The sequence below is a fragment of the Pelodiscus sinensis genome, chromosome 14 (genome assembly GCF_049634645.1).
Source record: "Pelodiscus sinensis isolate JC-2024 chromosome 14, ASM4963464v1, whole genome shotgun sequence".
NCBI classification, from domain to species: Eukaryota; Metazoa; Chordata; order Testudines; family Trionychidae; genus Pelodiscus; species Pelodiscus sinensis.
The window spans coordinates 27,505,689-27,521,256 of record NC_134724.1 but is presented as its reverse complement, the minus strand read 5'-3'; the positions used below and the strand labels follow the sequence as shown (position 1 = coordinate 27,521,256).

The 15,568-nt window shown below is 47.3% G+C and overlaps 1 protein-coding gene and 1 long non-coding RNA gene across 7 annotated transcripts in view; one reads left to right on the top strand and one right to left on the bottom strand.

Moving 5' to 3' along the window:
* RAB27A (RAB27A, member RAS oncogene family) overlaps positions 1 to 15,568 on the top strand; it is a 91,309-nt gene that overhangs the window by 8,118 nt on the left and 67,623 nt on the right. The window lies entirely within an intron of this gene.
* LOC112543662 (uncharacterized) overlaps positions 1 to 15,568 on the bottom strand; it is a 34,856-nt gene that overhangs the window by 6,582 nt on the left and 12,706 nt on the right. The window contains exon 3 of one of the 2 annotated variants that reach the window (XR_012895784.1): positions 1,764 to 1,818. The exons of the other annotated variant lie outside the window; for it this stretch is intronic. This is a non-coding gene — a long non-coding RNA (uncharacterized LOC112543662). The remainder of the gene's footprint in view (positions 1 to 1,763; positions 1,819 to 15,568) is intronic. 2 annotated transcript variants of the gene reach the window in all.

Sequence of the window (15,568 nt, the reverse complement as noted above, 5' to 3'; positions counted from 1 at the left end):
AGCATATTCTGCGTTTATGCCAGGGGCTCTGCCAATACATCCATACTGGCATAGTGCAGACTACAGACAGGATGCACCTCTTTGCCAACACCTAGTCAACTAATTTAAATCAAGTTTCATAGGAGACCGATAAAAGTTGCAGGCAGCAGTAGTGAGTGTGATGTCTGTTCCCTCAAACCTTGTAAGGTGCCCGGATACCATGGTAATGGGTACAAAATATTATTTTAAGGCAAAATATAGCCAATAATTTGTATTCATCTTGGGTTTACTTGATACCAGTGGGATCAACAGCCACTGCAGGCCCTAGGGCAAGGTGTGTGATGGGGCTGGCTCTGCACCCTCCGCCCCTCTGAAGAGGCAGGACCTTGGGTGGAAGGGGTGGGGCTGGGGGCATCCAGTGCCGAGCACTGCCTGGAATGCAGTATGCCCCCTGCTCAGCTTTCAGAGCTATGCAGAGTGGTGTTCTGGCTCTGGCCACCACCGCTGCTGTAGTAGCACTGGTTGGAAGCTCCATGCCCCTTTGAATCGCTGGGTCCAGATAGCTACTACCTTTGCCCCTTGTCAGTGGGCCTGATTGGTACACAGCACAGGTAATGCAAAGTCTGCCAGGACAAAGGGGTGGCTGGTTCAGAAAGTGGCTGCAATCTTCCAGTGATGAAGACAGAACTAAGCACATATATGATGGTGGTTGAGGACTAAGCATACCAAGAGAGGGTCCTTATAGCATATTAAAAACTAAATGTCTGTGCTTCGTGTATCTTCCCTGCCCCCTGCAAACTTCAAGCACTTAGGAAGGACTATGAGGAACCAGTATCAGAGACAACCCTTTGTGCTGCATTTCTTTCCAAGGACACATGATTTGTTATCAGGTAATAAATGTGTGGGATCCATGAATTGTTTAGAATGCTAGAACAGTTTATGCCTATATTTCCAGACTTGTGCACATCTTTACTATGATTTTGCACATGTATCAGACACACAGGTATACATGTTGCCAAGACCGCATCTTGAAAGTGCAAATAAACTGCCTACTCGGTGCATAGAGTTTTGGTAATTGGGTATGTATGTAAATCAAGTAAATAATTCTATGCCTGCTGTTCTGAAATTCAGGCCCTTTTATTGGTGAATCAAGTTGTGGGTGATGGAAAAAGCTACCTGTAGCAATGGCAGCACATAGCAATAAGTATCATACTCCTGATTGTTGCAGTGTCCTTCCCAGAGCTATTGCTTTGGTTAAGAGCATGGACAAAGTTGGCAGTACAAGAAGCTACCTGAAGGACAGATGCTGATGACTGTTTTGCAGACCTACTTTAATTTAAATTTCTTTCCCCCTACTTCCCTATTTTGAAGTGTCTAGACTGGCATGACAGCTGCTATACAGCTTTGAAAATGAACAGCATGTGTCCACCAAGGTCAGCCTGGAGACAGCTATCTTGTTGCTTTCGTATCTGTTGGTTATTTTGTTTAGTCTTCCTAGCTGCTCAGTCAAAGAGGTATAATGTAATTGGTTGCTATGAGCACCAAAGAGGAAGAAAACAACCCTTTCAAACAGGGAGGAGGTTAGCATGATGAAGACTAGTAACAGGCTGAAACTCCTCTGCCTTCCTGGCAATAGATGTGCCAATAACATTTGATGGTTTTTGTTAGCTAGTAATTGATCTAAATCAAACTATTCTTGTATGTAGCATATTTTTATTAGTTAATTTGCTTTAATGTCTATGAAAAGTGAATACAGTACTTGGTTTTTTGTTCTTATCTCTCACCTGTCTTTAAAGCATGATGTTTCAAATTAATATAAGGGACATCTGTAGATTCTTGCTGTAAAACACATGGTGATGATGGCATCATAAATACTTAAATTTAGATTGCATTGTGAAAACTTCAGGGATTCATTTAAAATTAACATGCATAGCACCAGTCTTAATTGTGTAACTTTTTGCTGTTTTGTGGGAGGGCTAATGTTGTAACCTTAACATGAGAAGTGCATAGTAACTGTGGTTATCAGCAGTACTTAGTGTTTTCCTTTAGCAAATATTCATGCTTTTTTTAAAAAATATAACTCACTCATGTCTAAAGTGTGGATGATGGTGTAAGATTAGTATCTTTTTTTTTCCCCCCAGGTTTTAGAGCAGATCACTTATTTATTTTCTGGCTTCAAACCAGACTTCATAAGCTGTTATGAAGGGCACAGTTAACATTTTAGATTTAATTCCCTTTGGTTTTTCTGTGAGTTGTTTGTACTTTTATTTCAGGTCGGATTAAAGTATTTTAAATTGCCACTGGTGCATAATATCAACATATCTAGGAACCTTCACTGTTCATTTTTATTTTATTTTTTCTTTGAATGTATTCATGTTTAGTACCATAATAACAAAACCGGCTGTAAACAAGTGCAAAAACTATTTCCTACCACTTTGAAGTATCTCCCCCTCTTTCCCACCCTTGCTGCCTCTTTCTGATAGAGGCTGCAAATGCGGGGGAAGCAACTAGTCGACTAGTGTGTTGACTATCCGATAAATATTTGCTTATCGAATAGTCGACAAGCTGACTAGTTGTTCACATCCCTGTCTTCAGTTAAAGACGTGAGCAACACTGGGTACATCTGCCAGCTAGGGCTTTGTCAAGCCGAGACTTAAACACCTCTAGGGATGGAGACTCCACCACCTCCCTTGGTAATCCATTCCAGTGCTTCACCACCCTCCTAGTGAAATCGTTTTTCCTAATATCTAATCTGGACCTGTCCCACCACAACTTGAGACCATTGCTCCTTGTTCTGCCATCTGTCACTACTGAGAACAGCCGCTCTCCAGCCTCTTTGGAACCTCCCTTCAGGCTGCTATCAAATGGCCCTTCACTCTTCTCTTCCACAGACTAAATAAGTCTAAATCCCTCTGCCTCTTCTTGTAGGTCATTGGGGTGTGCTTCAATTTATTTTAGATCCAAGGGAAACCAGTACACTTCAGGGTTACTTAACCACTTCCTTATTTATTGCAGGCTTTAAGCAGTTAATACAGTTTAAGTTTTACAAGCCTTAAGAACAATTACTATACAATTTAAACCTTAAATACTATAAATTGTAAAGCAATTAATACAGCACAAAACAATGCAAAAGCAATTACTAAAAGATCTACTATATACAATAATAAAGCCTAGTTCACTTACACTTCCTCTGTATGCTACCTACAGTGCCAGGCAGGAGGTCATGGTTCCCTCTTTTCCCATGTATAGGAACGTCACCACTGATGTAGCTGGTGTGAAGGGCCTAATCACTTCTAATTACATTGAGCAGGACATGTGGGTCATTCCTGCTCATTCCCTCCCATCGATTGTTCTTACTAAGCCCAATTTATAGCAAAGTGAGACTTGATCGTTCTAATAATATTTATCAGTTGATTATGTATTGTGTAGGATATGTAAAAATGCCCAAGTTAGGGTACATCCTGCTGCTTAGGATGTGCACAGTTGACAGTTTCATGGCTGCATCTATACTTTTTGCTTATCAGAAACAAGTACCAGTACAAGGTTGCTTGTTCTGTGTTCTCTTGACGTGGTCTTGCATACCATGCTTAATCTGCATTATTATGCAAAACAATTCATGACTCTTGGGCCCTGCCTGCGTGCTTTGTTGCACCAGACTTGAAACAGGCCAGAAATCCACACTTTGGAGAAGGAAGATGTCGTCATTTATTGCCAAGGCAGGGTAGTGCAGGCTCCCCTACAGTCATGTGCTCCAGCCCCCTCATAATTTTGGTTGCTCTCCGCTGGACCCTCTCCAGTGCGTCCACATCCTTTCCATCATGGGGAGCCCAGAATTAGCCACAATACTCCAGGTGTGGCCTTACCAGTGCTGAATAAAGGGGAATAATAACTTCACTAGATCTGCTGGAAATGCTCCTCCTTATGCACCCCAATGTACCATTAGCCTTCTTGGCTACAAGGACACACTGTTGACTCATTTCCATCTTCTCATCCACTGTAATCCCCAGGTCCTTTTCTGCTGAACTGACACTTAGCCAGTCAGTCCCCAGCCTGTAACAATGCTTGGGATTCTGCACTTGTCCTTGTTGAACCTCATCAGATTTCTTTTGGCCCAATCCTCTAATATGTCTAGGTCACTCTGGACCCTATCCCTCCCTTCCAACGTATCTACCTCTCCCCCTAGCTTAGTGTCATCCGCAAACTTGCTGAGGGTGCAGTCTATCCCCTCATCCAGGTCATTAATAAAGATGTTGAACAAAACTGGCCCTGGAACCAGGCACTCCACTTGAAACTGACTGCCAACCAGACTTCGAGCTGTTGATCACTACCCGTTGGCCTGACAATCTAGCCAGCTTTATATCTACCTTACAGTCCACTTATCCAATCCATACTTCCTTAACTTGCTGGTAGGAATATTGCGGGAGACCGCGATGGGGAGCCCCAGCCCCGCATTGAAGCCAAGGGAATGGCCTGGCCCAGCTGGCCAAGAAGGCCCCACCCCCACAGCCCTACGGGGCATGCTCCCACTGGAGACAAGCTATAAAAGCTCTGGAGCATCTCAGTTGGGGCGGATTGCCAGAGGGGAAGGAGCTCAGGCGAAAGCCCCAGAACAGGCCCTGCTGCAGCCTCAGCAGCAGCCTAAGCTTCAGCAGCAGACTGAGCCGCAGCAGCGCCCCAGTAGCAGTAACCTCGGCCACAACAGCAGCAGCCCCAATGACAGCCTTGGCCAGTGAGGCTATCTGGGAGGGCCTGCCCCGCTGAGCAATGCCACGGGAACCATGCAGCACCCCAGAAATGGTAGGAATAAGCCCAAGGCGGAGGCTTGTCCTCTGGGAGCTCAGCGTGTTTCAGTAGGCATCCCCGCCAAGCGGGCAGCGGTATGCTCCACTGCCAACAGGGCCCTGGGCTGGGACCTGGTGGAGTGGGAGGGCCCAAGTCCCTGTACTCTGCCCCCACACTCTGCTTGTGGTGACTATGTTTTTGGACTAGGCCAGAAGGCCATATATACCCTAATAGAGGGGACTGTTTTTGGACCAGGTCAGAAGGCTGTATATGCCCTAATAGAGGGACATTAACTGCAAACAGAGTTTACGGGCCAGGTTGGCCCCGCAAAAAGGGAACGCTAACCCAGGTGTTGGGGGCTTCTGGACCGTTGAGGGGGGCTGGCCTCTTGACAGAGACCATATCGAAAGTTTTGCTAAAGTCAAGATATATCACATCCACTGACTTCCCCATGTCCACAGAGCCAGTTACTTCATCATAGAAGCTTATTCAGATTGGTCAAGCATGACTTGCCCTTGGTGAATCCATGTTGACTATTCCTGATCTCTTTCCTCTCTTCCAAGTGCTTCAAAATGGATTCCTTGAGGATCCCCTCCATGATTTTTCTGGGAACTGAGTAAGTCTGACTGATCTGTAGATCCCTGGATTGTCCTTCCCTTTTAAAAAGATGGGTACTACATTTCCCTTTTTTTCAATCATTTGGGACTTCTCCCAGTTTCCACAAATTTTCAAAGATAATGGCCAAAGGCTCTGCAATGACGTTTGGCAACACCCTCAGATGCATTAAATCCGGACCCATGGATTTGTGTATGTCTAGCTTTTCTAAATAGTTCTTAACCTGTTCTTTCTCCACTGAGGGCTGCCCAGCTCCTTTTTGTACTGCAGGGGTTCCCAAACTTTTTGACACGGGGACCAGTAAATCCATTCATGAGCTTTTGGAGGACCAGTAACATTCATTTGCATATTCATTAAGCAAATAATGATATTCAAATAAGTTGTTTCTGGTCCTCCCAATGTCCCCGGTGCCAGCTTTAGCAAAGCTTTTGTTACGGTCACCCACAATATTCTTGCCAGCAAGTTAAGGGAATATGGATTTGATAAATGGACTGTAAGATGGATAGAAAGCTGGCTAGACCAGGGTTTTCCAAACTTTTTACTTTAGTTGGAACCTGTTTTGTTTTTTTTCAGTACTGTTTTTTGCAGCCCAAATATATAAACACATATAAAAAAAAGAATTAAAAATGAATAAATTTTCAGTGTTTCACCTGGCTGCATTCCCCCCCCACCCCGCTTCTCCTCCCGATCTCTCTCATCCTGCCCTGCTTCTGGCAGCTGGTTCCCCCCCACTCCCCACTGATCTCCCTCGACCACTCCCGCTCCCCCCATCCCCTCCCAGCCAGCTGATTCTCCCCTGCTACTACTCCTGATCTCCTCTGGCCAGCCCCTCTTCCAGCAGCTGTTTCCAGCGTCTCCCTCCCCCCGCCCCCGCCAGCCCTGCTTTCGCCAGCTGGTGCCCCCCGCCATCTCCCCCTCTCAGCCAGCTGATTCTCCCTCGCTTCTCCTTCTGATCTCCCCTTGCCAGCCCCACTGCCCCCGTCCAGCTCTGCTTCCGGAGGCTGGTTCTCCCGTCCTTCTCCTCTTGATCTCCCCCAGCCAGAACTCCCTCATCCCTGTCCCCACCTCCCAGCCAGCCCTGCTTCTGCTGCCTCCCCCCCCACCCGCATATTTCTGCCAGACAGCCCTGCTGCCCCCAACCCTGCTTCCTGGCGGCTGGTTTCCTCCACACACACCCCTCCTCCCAGCCCACTCCGCTCCCCTCCCAGCAGCCATGCTGAGGCCCGGTATTTTTTGAATCCCCTCCTACACCTCTCCTCAAGTCACACTCCCCTCCTAGGCCCTGCATCCCCTCCGTACTCCAGTCTGTTGCCCCAGGTCACGATCCCCTACTTCACGCAAACTCCCTACCAGATCCCACACCCAGTCTCCTATCCCAAGATCTCTTCTGCACCCAACTTCCATCCCAGACCCCCATACCTCCTCCATTAATATAATGGAAGAATGTGGCCCTCAACCAAATTCTTGAAGTGGCCCCCATGAAAAATTATTGCCCACTCCTGTGTTAATGGCTTAAGGTAAGAAAGGAAAAGATTCTTTTAACAGATTTTTTTTTTGAGTTTTGCAGCTATCTAAAACTCTGATCTTAATGATTTTTAAAAATCTTGTGTTACTAATTAATACATGGTAAACTGTATTGTATTAAGGCCAGGTCTTTACTATCTGGTAGAGTTCTGACTCTTATGAGTCAAAAGTAGCAAGTATTAGGTGTGGTGCTGGCTGTTTTGTAGGATGAAACCTTATTTTCAAGATCTTTGAAACATGCACCTGTCTGTTAGAAAGAATGATGATACATGTATTTCAAGTCATGTTAGTCTGTAACTAAAAAACTTAAACAACAATGGTCCTGTAGCACCCTAGACTAACAAAAATATAAAAATAGTATCATGAGCTTTCATGGGCACAACCCACTTCTTCAACCAAGACTAGTGTTAATTTTCTTTTTATTTGATTTCATATTAAATAATCATAAGCATTGCTGATTGTTAATTATCCCTTGTTTTAATATATTTTCTTCCACACCTATGGACTATTTAAAATATATATTTAGATCTATGGTTTTTGTTTGTACCAGTGAGTGCATATCCACGCAATACCTCAGTATTGGTGTTGCACATAAGAAATTTCAACCCACCCTCTAAGATTGAAAATCTTAGAGGGAACACTGGACACAAGCACCTCTTTTTATTTCTCCCTGCCGGTTTCACTGGTGGTTCAGGTGGTGAACCACAGAGGGAGGCAAGGTCAACTGACTCCTACCCCCAAAAATAGGGAGGCAAAAAAATGGACTGCTAGGGCAGGAAGGCCTAAGCCTCTAGGGGTCTGCAGCGCTGCATAGTGAACCAGCATGTGCTCCTCAGCCACTATGTTTACAACAGCTGGGCTGCTACGGACATGTTCTCTGCCTTATTCCCCAGGACTCTTGCTCTGAATTCAAGGTGCTTCCGGAGGACAGAGTTTCTTCCAGGGCTACCCTGCAAGCAGCTGTAAACTCTGCTGATGCAGCGGTGTGCACTGTCGCAATGGGCCTGGTACTTTGCTGCAGCTCCTAGTTACAGGTCTCTGGAATGCCCTCCGAGCTCCAGACCATGATCCAGGACCTGCCTTTTGAGGGTCCTGAGCTTTTCTCTGAGGTGACAGACCATCATCTGCATGGACTCAGACTCAAGGGCTACCCTTAAGTCCCTCGGGATTCATACTCTTGCCTCCAGAGGCATTCCTTTATTAATAGAAACCCCCCTCAGTCCTCCCAGCAGGGCCCCCATCTTGACTTTTCCAGGCATTGGGGTAAGAAAGCAGGGGGCAGAAACAATAGGTGCCATTCCTGTTCCTCACCTTATCGAGGGTGGGCCCCTCGAATAAATTCCAGGGCCCCCGCCAGGAGTTTTGAAGGTACACCCAAGGACAGCCTACCAACCAACACATGGCGCTTTCTGAACCGCCTCGCCTGTCTGCTTTCCGTTGTGCCTGGGCATCCATAAATTCAGTTCGCTGGGTTCCCGAAATGGTGGAGAGCAGATATGCCATCCCATTCTCTTTCCCTCCTCCTTCCGCATCCCTTCCCTGTCCCTCTTCAGGGACCCCTCCCACAAGCATCTCTTGTGCAGAGGTGCAGCAGCTCCTTGATCTAAGAGCAGTGGAAGTGGTTTCTTCAGAGTTCAGGGGCAAAGGTTTTTACTCTTGATATTTCCTAGCTCCCACTGTCAAAGAGGGTTTCTGCCCCATCCTGGACCTCAGGGACCTCAACACCTTCATCACTAAAGCCAGGCTCAAAATGGTGACATTGGCATCCATCATTTCCTCCCTCTGTCTCAGAGACTTGTACACTGCCCTTGACTTAAAGGATGCCTGTTTCCATATCTCCATTACCCCATACCACAGGAGATTCTTGCGCTTTACTATGGGCCAGGATGATTACCAGTTTACAGCCCTTCCCTTCAGCCTTTCCATGGCACCACAAGTCTTCACAAAGTGCATGGCCATAGTGGCCGCCTTCCTTCAGAAACGTGGGGTAGGGATGTAAGGACTAGTCAACGAATCGACTATCTGATAAGAAAATGCTTATCAGACAGTCAACATGCTAGTTGACTAGTCGCTTCCCCTTCCCCCCCTCCCCCACCCTGCCTCTATCAAAAAGAGGCAGCTAGTGGGGCGGGGGAGAGGAGAAAGGGGTGCTTCAAAGTGGCAGCACCTAAGCTCCACACATCATTTCAAAGTGGCAGCACCACGTGAAGCACAGCGTCTGCTGCTTTGAAACGCCGCGTGCAGCCCGAACCCAGCTGGGAACTGGGTTCCCTGCTGGCCCAGGCTGCACACAGTGTTTCAAAGCAGCAGCGCCATGTGGAGCCCAGGGTCAGCGCTGACCCCAGGCTCCATGTGGCATTGCTGCTTTGAACCGTCATGTAGAGCCTGATGCTGGGCTTCTCCCCCGCACTGTAGCATTTCAAAGCAGCAGTGCCACATGGAGCCCAGGGCTAGCTGGGGATTCTGAGTCCCCAGCTGACCCTGGTCTCCATTGCAGTGCTGCAGTTTTGAAGCACCACAGGGAGCATGGGGCCAGTAGACTGGGGCAGTTGCAACACTTCAAAGGTGGAGGCTTATCAAATAGTTGATGCTAATTGAATAGTCGATGCAATCTGCTAGTTTAAACTAAATTTAACATCCCTAGCACGGGGTCCAGGTCTGTCCCTACCTGGATGATTGGCTAGTTCAAGGCTCGTCCCCAGTTCAGGCACTGTCCCATATTTCCCTAGTTCAGGAGCTATTTTTACATCTGGGTCTCCTCCTAAACATGGCCAAGTCCACCTTCGTGCCCACACAGATAATAATAGAGTTTATGGTCACCGGCCTCTCTGCCCCGGACCAGACTTCTGACCATGAGGGGCACTATCCTAACCCTGCGGGAATTCCCCATGACCTCAGCCAGAAGCTGCATGAGGCTCCTCAGGCTCATGGCCATCTGTACGTATGTGGTGCTGCACGCCAGGGTTCGCCTTCACTTGCTACAGCTATGCTGGCTTGGTTACATGTCCTCCCATACATGGGACAGGGTGGTAATGGTCCCTGCAAGTGTCCTAAAGTCCCTGTACTGGTACTCCAGGAGGAAGTAGTCTGTGCAGGAGTTCTGTTGTCCCAGCCCCTGCTGTCACTTTGGCTCACATTGAATGTGTCCAACACTGGATGCGAAGTCCATATCAGGTACACGAGGACGCCAAGTATGTGGGCCCAGGAGGAACTGTCCCTCCACATAAATGTCCAGGAGCCGCAGGTGGGCCGCTTCATGTGTCAGGTGTTCCTTCCCCGTCTGAGGGGCAGGCCTGTCCTCATCCTGTCCAACAATATGACAGCGATTTAAAATAAATAAATAAGTAAACAAGCAGGGTGATGTTCATTTTTCTCCTCTGTGTCTAGAAGCCCTTCGGCTCTGGGAACTCTGTATCAGAGGGTATGTCTACACTACCCTCCTAATCCGAAATAGGAGGGTAATGTAGTCATACCGCAATTGCAAATGAAGCCCGGGATTTGAATTTCCCGGGCTTCATTTGCATAAAGCCGGCCGGCGCCATTTTTAAATGCCGGCAGTTCGAACCCCGTGCCGCGCGGCTACACGCGGCAAGGAGTAGCTAGTTCGGATTAGGCTTCCTAATCCGAACTAGCTGTACTCCTCATTCCACGAGGAGTACAGCTAGTTCGGATTAGGAAGCCTAATCCGAACTAGCTACTCCGTGCCGCGTGTAGCCGCGCGGCACGGGGTTCGAACTGCCGGCATTTAAAAATGGCGCCGGCCGGCTTTATGCAAATGAAGCCCGGGAAATTCAAATCCCGGGCTTCATTTGCAATTGCGGTATGACTACATTACCCTCCTATTTCGGATTAGGAGGGTAGTGTAGACATACCCAGAGAGAGTATTCACCTGGTAGCTTCCTGTCTCCCAGGATCTCAAAACACCCTTGCAGAACAGCTAAGCAGGTCCTTTGCAAGTCACAAGTTATCCCTTGGGGCAAATGTGGCCCTTCACATCTTCTGCAGGTGTGGAATCTCCCCACCTGGATCTATTTGTGACCCTCCAGAACAGAAAGTGTCACTGGATGTGTTTGGCCGGAGAACTCTGGAGGCTGCCCTCCTCACCCATTGGTTCAAGGGTCTGCTGTGCACGTTCCCCCCATTCTCTCTGGTGCACAATGTGATCTTGAGTACCCGGGAGTTCAGGTCCTCCCTCGTTCTCATAGTGCCAGCGTGGCCAAGGCAGCATTGGTTCACATCACTGCTCAGTCTCTCTGTGGAGAGGCTGATATCTCTCCCCATGTATCTAGACCTGATAATGCAGGATTTGGGGTCTCTACAGCTCATGGCCTGGAAGCTTCATGGTTGACAGCGTTGCAGCTGTAGTGCTCTGAGTGCGTGCAGGAGGTCTTTTTGGGGAGTAGGAAGCCCTCCACTAAATCCATGTGCTTGGCCAATTGAAATACTTTTCTGTCTGGGCTGCTCAGAGGGGCATTTCCTCTATTGACGTCCCAGTTCCTTTACTCCTGGACTACTTCCTCAACCTCAGGATTCAAGGGCTGTCTTCCTCTTCCATCAGCGTCCACCTGGTGGCTATCTCTGCTTTTCATTTGGGTTCCAGGGTAATGCGCTTTTTGTGGATCCCATGGTTCATTGGTTTCTAAAAAGTCTGGACAGGTTCTATTCACATGTCCTCCAGACCATCCTTCCCTGGGACCTTAACTTGGTCCTGACCAAGCTTACTGGTCCCCACTTTGAGCCCTGGGCCACGTGTTCATTGCTTGGAAGGTGTCCTTTTTGGTAGCCATCACATAGGTTAGGTGGGTGTCAGAGCATAGGGCCCTTACCTCTGACCCACCATATACGGTCTTTTTCAAATATAAGGTCAGGCTTGGCCCACATCTGGCCTTTCTGCCTAAAGTAATGTCCCAGTTTCACGTTTCCCAGGACATTTTCCTTCCAGTGTTTTACCTCACACATGTGGTAAAGAACAGGCCTTACACACATTGGATGTTAGGAGGGCATTAGCCTTTTATTTAGATAGGACAAGAGCCTTCCATAAGTCCCCCCCAACTGTTCATTGCAATTGCCAAGAGAGTGAAAGGTCACCCAGTCTCGGCTCACGGGATCGCTTCATGGATCACTTCCTGAATCAGAGTATTAAGACCTGATGGGGTGCCAGCCACTAGTGCATGGCACACTCCACTAGGGCCTAGGCCTCTTCCACAGCCTTTGTTGCTCAGATGCCTATCCTGGACATCTGCAGGGCAGCCACCTGGTTCTCATTCCACACCTTTGCCAACCATTACGCGTTGGCTCACCAGGCCAGGGAAGATGCAGCTCTTGGCAGGGCAGTTCTCCGTTCTGTGCAGGGTTAGGACTCTGACCTTTTCTCTTCCGTTTTTGCTTTGGAGTCACCTATATGGACTGCACATGAGCAATCACTCGAAGAAGAAGAAATGGTTACTTACCTCTTGTAACTGTTGTTCGTCAAGATGTGTTGCTCATGTCCATTCCAAATCCCACCCACCACCCCTTTGTTGAAGAATTCCTGTAAAAAGGAACTGAGGGAGTGGAGGGCCAGCAGGGGTATATATGAGCTGATATACCAGTGCCACTCCAGGGGTTTCCCCTGCTGGCCCAATGGGTACCACTAAGGGAAAAACCTTTTGATGATTCGTGCACGCAGTGCATGCGCACCTGCATGTAAGGGACATGAGTAATATATCTCAAAGAACAACAGTTACAAGAGGTAAGTAACCGTTTTTTCCTCAGATGAGCTTGAGTCGAGAAAATAGGAGGACCCTCAGAACATATAACCAAAAAAAAAAGAGTAGAAATTAAAAAATACCTGTCAATTGTAGTGCTGGTGCTAATGAGACTAATTGAGAGGGCTGGAAGTGTCTCATACTTATCTTTTGATGTCATTGGGATATTGAATGTAAGGAAAGCTGGTTTTATAATGGGCCATGCACTTCAAGTCTTTGTTCAGGACATGGAAAACAGTATGAAATTTGCATATGAAGGTCAATTCCACACTCTCTCTCTGTAGTTGGCTTGTGAAATTCTTTTGTAGAAGAATAGCTACTTTTAAATCCATTAATGAGTTCCCAGACAGGTTAAAATGTTACCATTTCTAATATCTGATTTGTGTCCATCAATCTTTTGTCGAGGAGACTGTCCAGTTTGGCCAATATGCATGGCGGAGGGGCATTGCTGGCACTTTATGGCATATATTACATTAGAAGATGTGCAGCTGTATGAACCACTGATATTGTGGCTTATGTGGTTAGATCCTGTGATGGTGTTTCTAGTATAGATGTGTGAGGAGTTGCCAACAGCATTTATTGCAAGGTAGGTTCCTGGGTGCCTGTGTCTGAGGAGTGACGTGTGACTGCTTGTACAGCCAATACATACTGAACCATCCTGTCAACATAATTGCAACAGAAATGCTGTAATCAAACACAATCTCTTCATAAACTTCATGGAACAAGTTTTTGTTTTACTTGAATGCTTGAAACTTGTTCTAGCAGCTACTACAGAGTTTTTCAAATCAACCATTTGGGAACACCTGTTACATGAGAGACAGTGAACTGGGCAAGACAAAACAAAGCAATTCAGGTTTTTCGTTCAGCTTTACATTTTGTGTGAAATTCAAACAGTAAGAAACTGAGTCAGAATTCTTTGTTGCCAGATCCATCTTTGGTGTACATTCACCTAAAGCTTAACTTACACAATCTGATTTTACAAATTTCAAATCTACCAAAATTATTATAGGCTTCTCCACAAAAATATAAAAAATGAAATCAAAATCACCAATGTAGAGCAGTTGAGAACATCTGGCAATTTGTCAAATCAAAGAATCTAATATATAAAGGAGAATGTTTGTATGTTTGTGCGCTAATAACTTGGACACTACAAGACCTACTGTAACCAAACTTTGCATGGGATAACCTTTCCTCCAGGAGAAGGTTTTAAGGTACTTTTGGACCTGATTGGGCCCGATCTCAACCTGTTAAAAAAAAAAAAAAAGCCCGCCATGCTGCATTGCAGGGTAGCCCCACCTACCTTAAGTCACGTGCCCGCTGCCTGTAGCCCCAAAGTGCTGTCAGGGACTCGCCCCACCCCGACGCGCGCAACGGCTCGGGCATCTGCCCTGCCCCCCGTGGCTACAGTTACCAGGTAGTCTTAAAAAAAAAAACAGCCACACTTGATGGGGGTGGAGGGGGCAGGAACCGGCCGTGAGGGGAGCAGGGCTGGCCGGGAGGAAGGGGGGCGACCAGGAAGCAGGGCTGGTGGCGGTCAGGGGGGAGGGAAGACTGGGGCAGCAGGACTGGCTGGAGGAGATTTGGAGAGGGGTGGCCGGTGGGAAGCAGAGCTGGTCGGGGAGATCGGGGGGGTGGCCGGCGGGAAGCAGAGCTGGGCAGGGGGGAGGGCAGCAGGGCTGGCTGGGGGAGATCGAGAGGAGGAGAACCGGCCAGCAGGAAGCAGGGCTGGCGGGGGCGGGAAGGAATGTGAATTGGTCAGCGGGGAGCGGGACTGGGTAACTCCAGGTAGTGTAATATATAAAGGAGAATGTTTATATGTTTGTGCACTAATAACTTGGACACTATAAGAGCTACCGCAACCAGACTTTGCATGGGATAGAGAAGATTTCAAGGTACTGTGGGAGGGAAGAGATGAGAGATAGACGCCTCTCCCCAGGGCTGCACGGAGCTTGGCAGTGCAGGGAGAAGTGGCTTCCCAGGGGAAGCAGCGGGGACAGTCATTAAGGCCCGTGGAGGGACAAGGAAGCAGAGGGTGGGCTCGTGCGCTGGCAGCAGGCACGCAGCTCCTTTCTCCCTCCCTCTCCTCAGGCTCCTCACCTCAGTTATGTCAACTGTCCCGAGCAACGCCGGGTAACTCCAGCTAGTTAACTCTATTTCCAGCTAATCTCTTTAATTTTGTTGGTCAGAGCAACATCATTCTCCAAATATTTCTTGGTCAAATTGATTGTATTTGGAAAGGATTTTGAAGTTGTACTGAAATTTTATTTAAAGTCCTCCAACAGACCATCAGCAAGGCCTACTGTCTGCCCTGAAAAACAGAGGGCACCTACAAATTCACTTACTACATTGTGTTGACCTAGCTCTTTCTGCTGTGCTTTAATGAATGCTGATTCCAGTGTATTCTTGTTTCTATTTTTACCTTGTTTTAGTCATAAGTGGTGTTTGTTCTGCAAATGTTCTTTAATCTGGTTATTCTGAATGTCAGCATTGGTGCTACACCATTTCCAGTACATATATTCAACATCACCCGTTTCTGTTTTTTTTTAACTTTCAAATACTTCACCATGTTCTAAAATGTATCCTTATACAGATTTGTTTCTTCCCATTTTAGTGTGTAAAATCTTTAAAGCAAAAAAGTAAAATCTGCTAGCAGCTTGAAATGTGTACATGATGGGTGTGAGATTCAACAATATGTTCAGACGTATGTACAGGAGGCCTCCGACTTGTGACATGATTGGTTCCGGGGGAAGCGTCGCAAGTCGGGGGCATTGTAACTTGAACCCTTATTTACGATAAGCGCCATCTCAAATGCAGGCTGAGGACATAAGTCAGGGGTTTTCGGCCCCTTCCACGCTTACAAAAATTCTTGTAAGTGCGGGGGGGGTCGTAATTTGGGCAGTCGCAAGTCAGGGGCCTTCTAT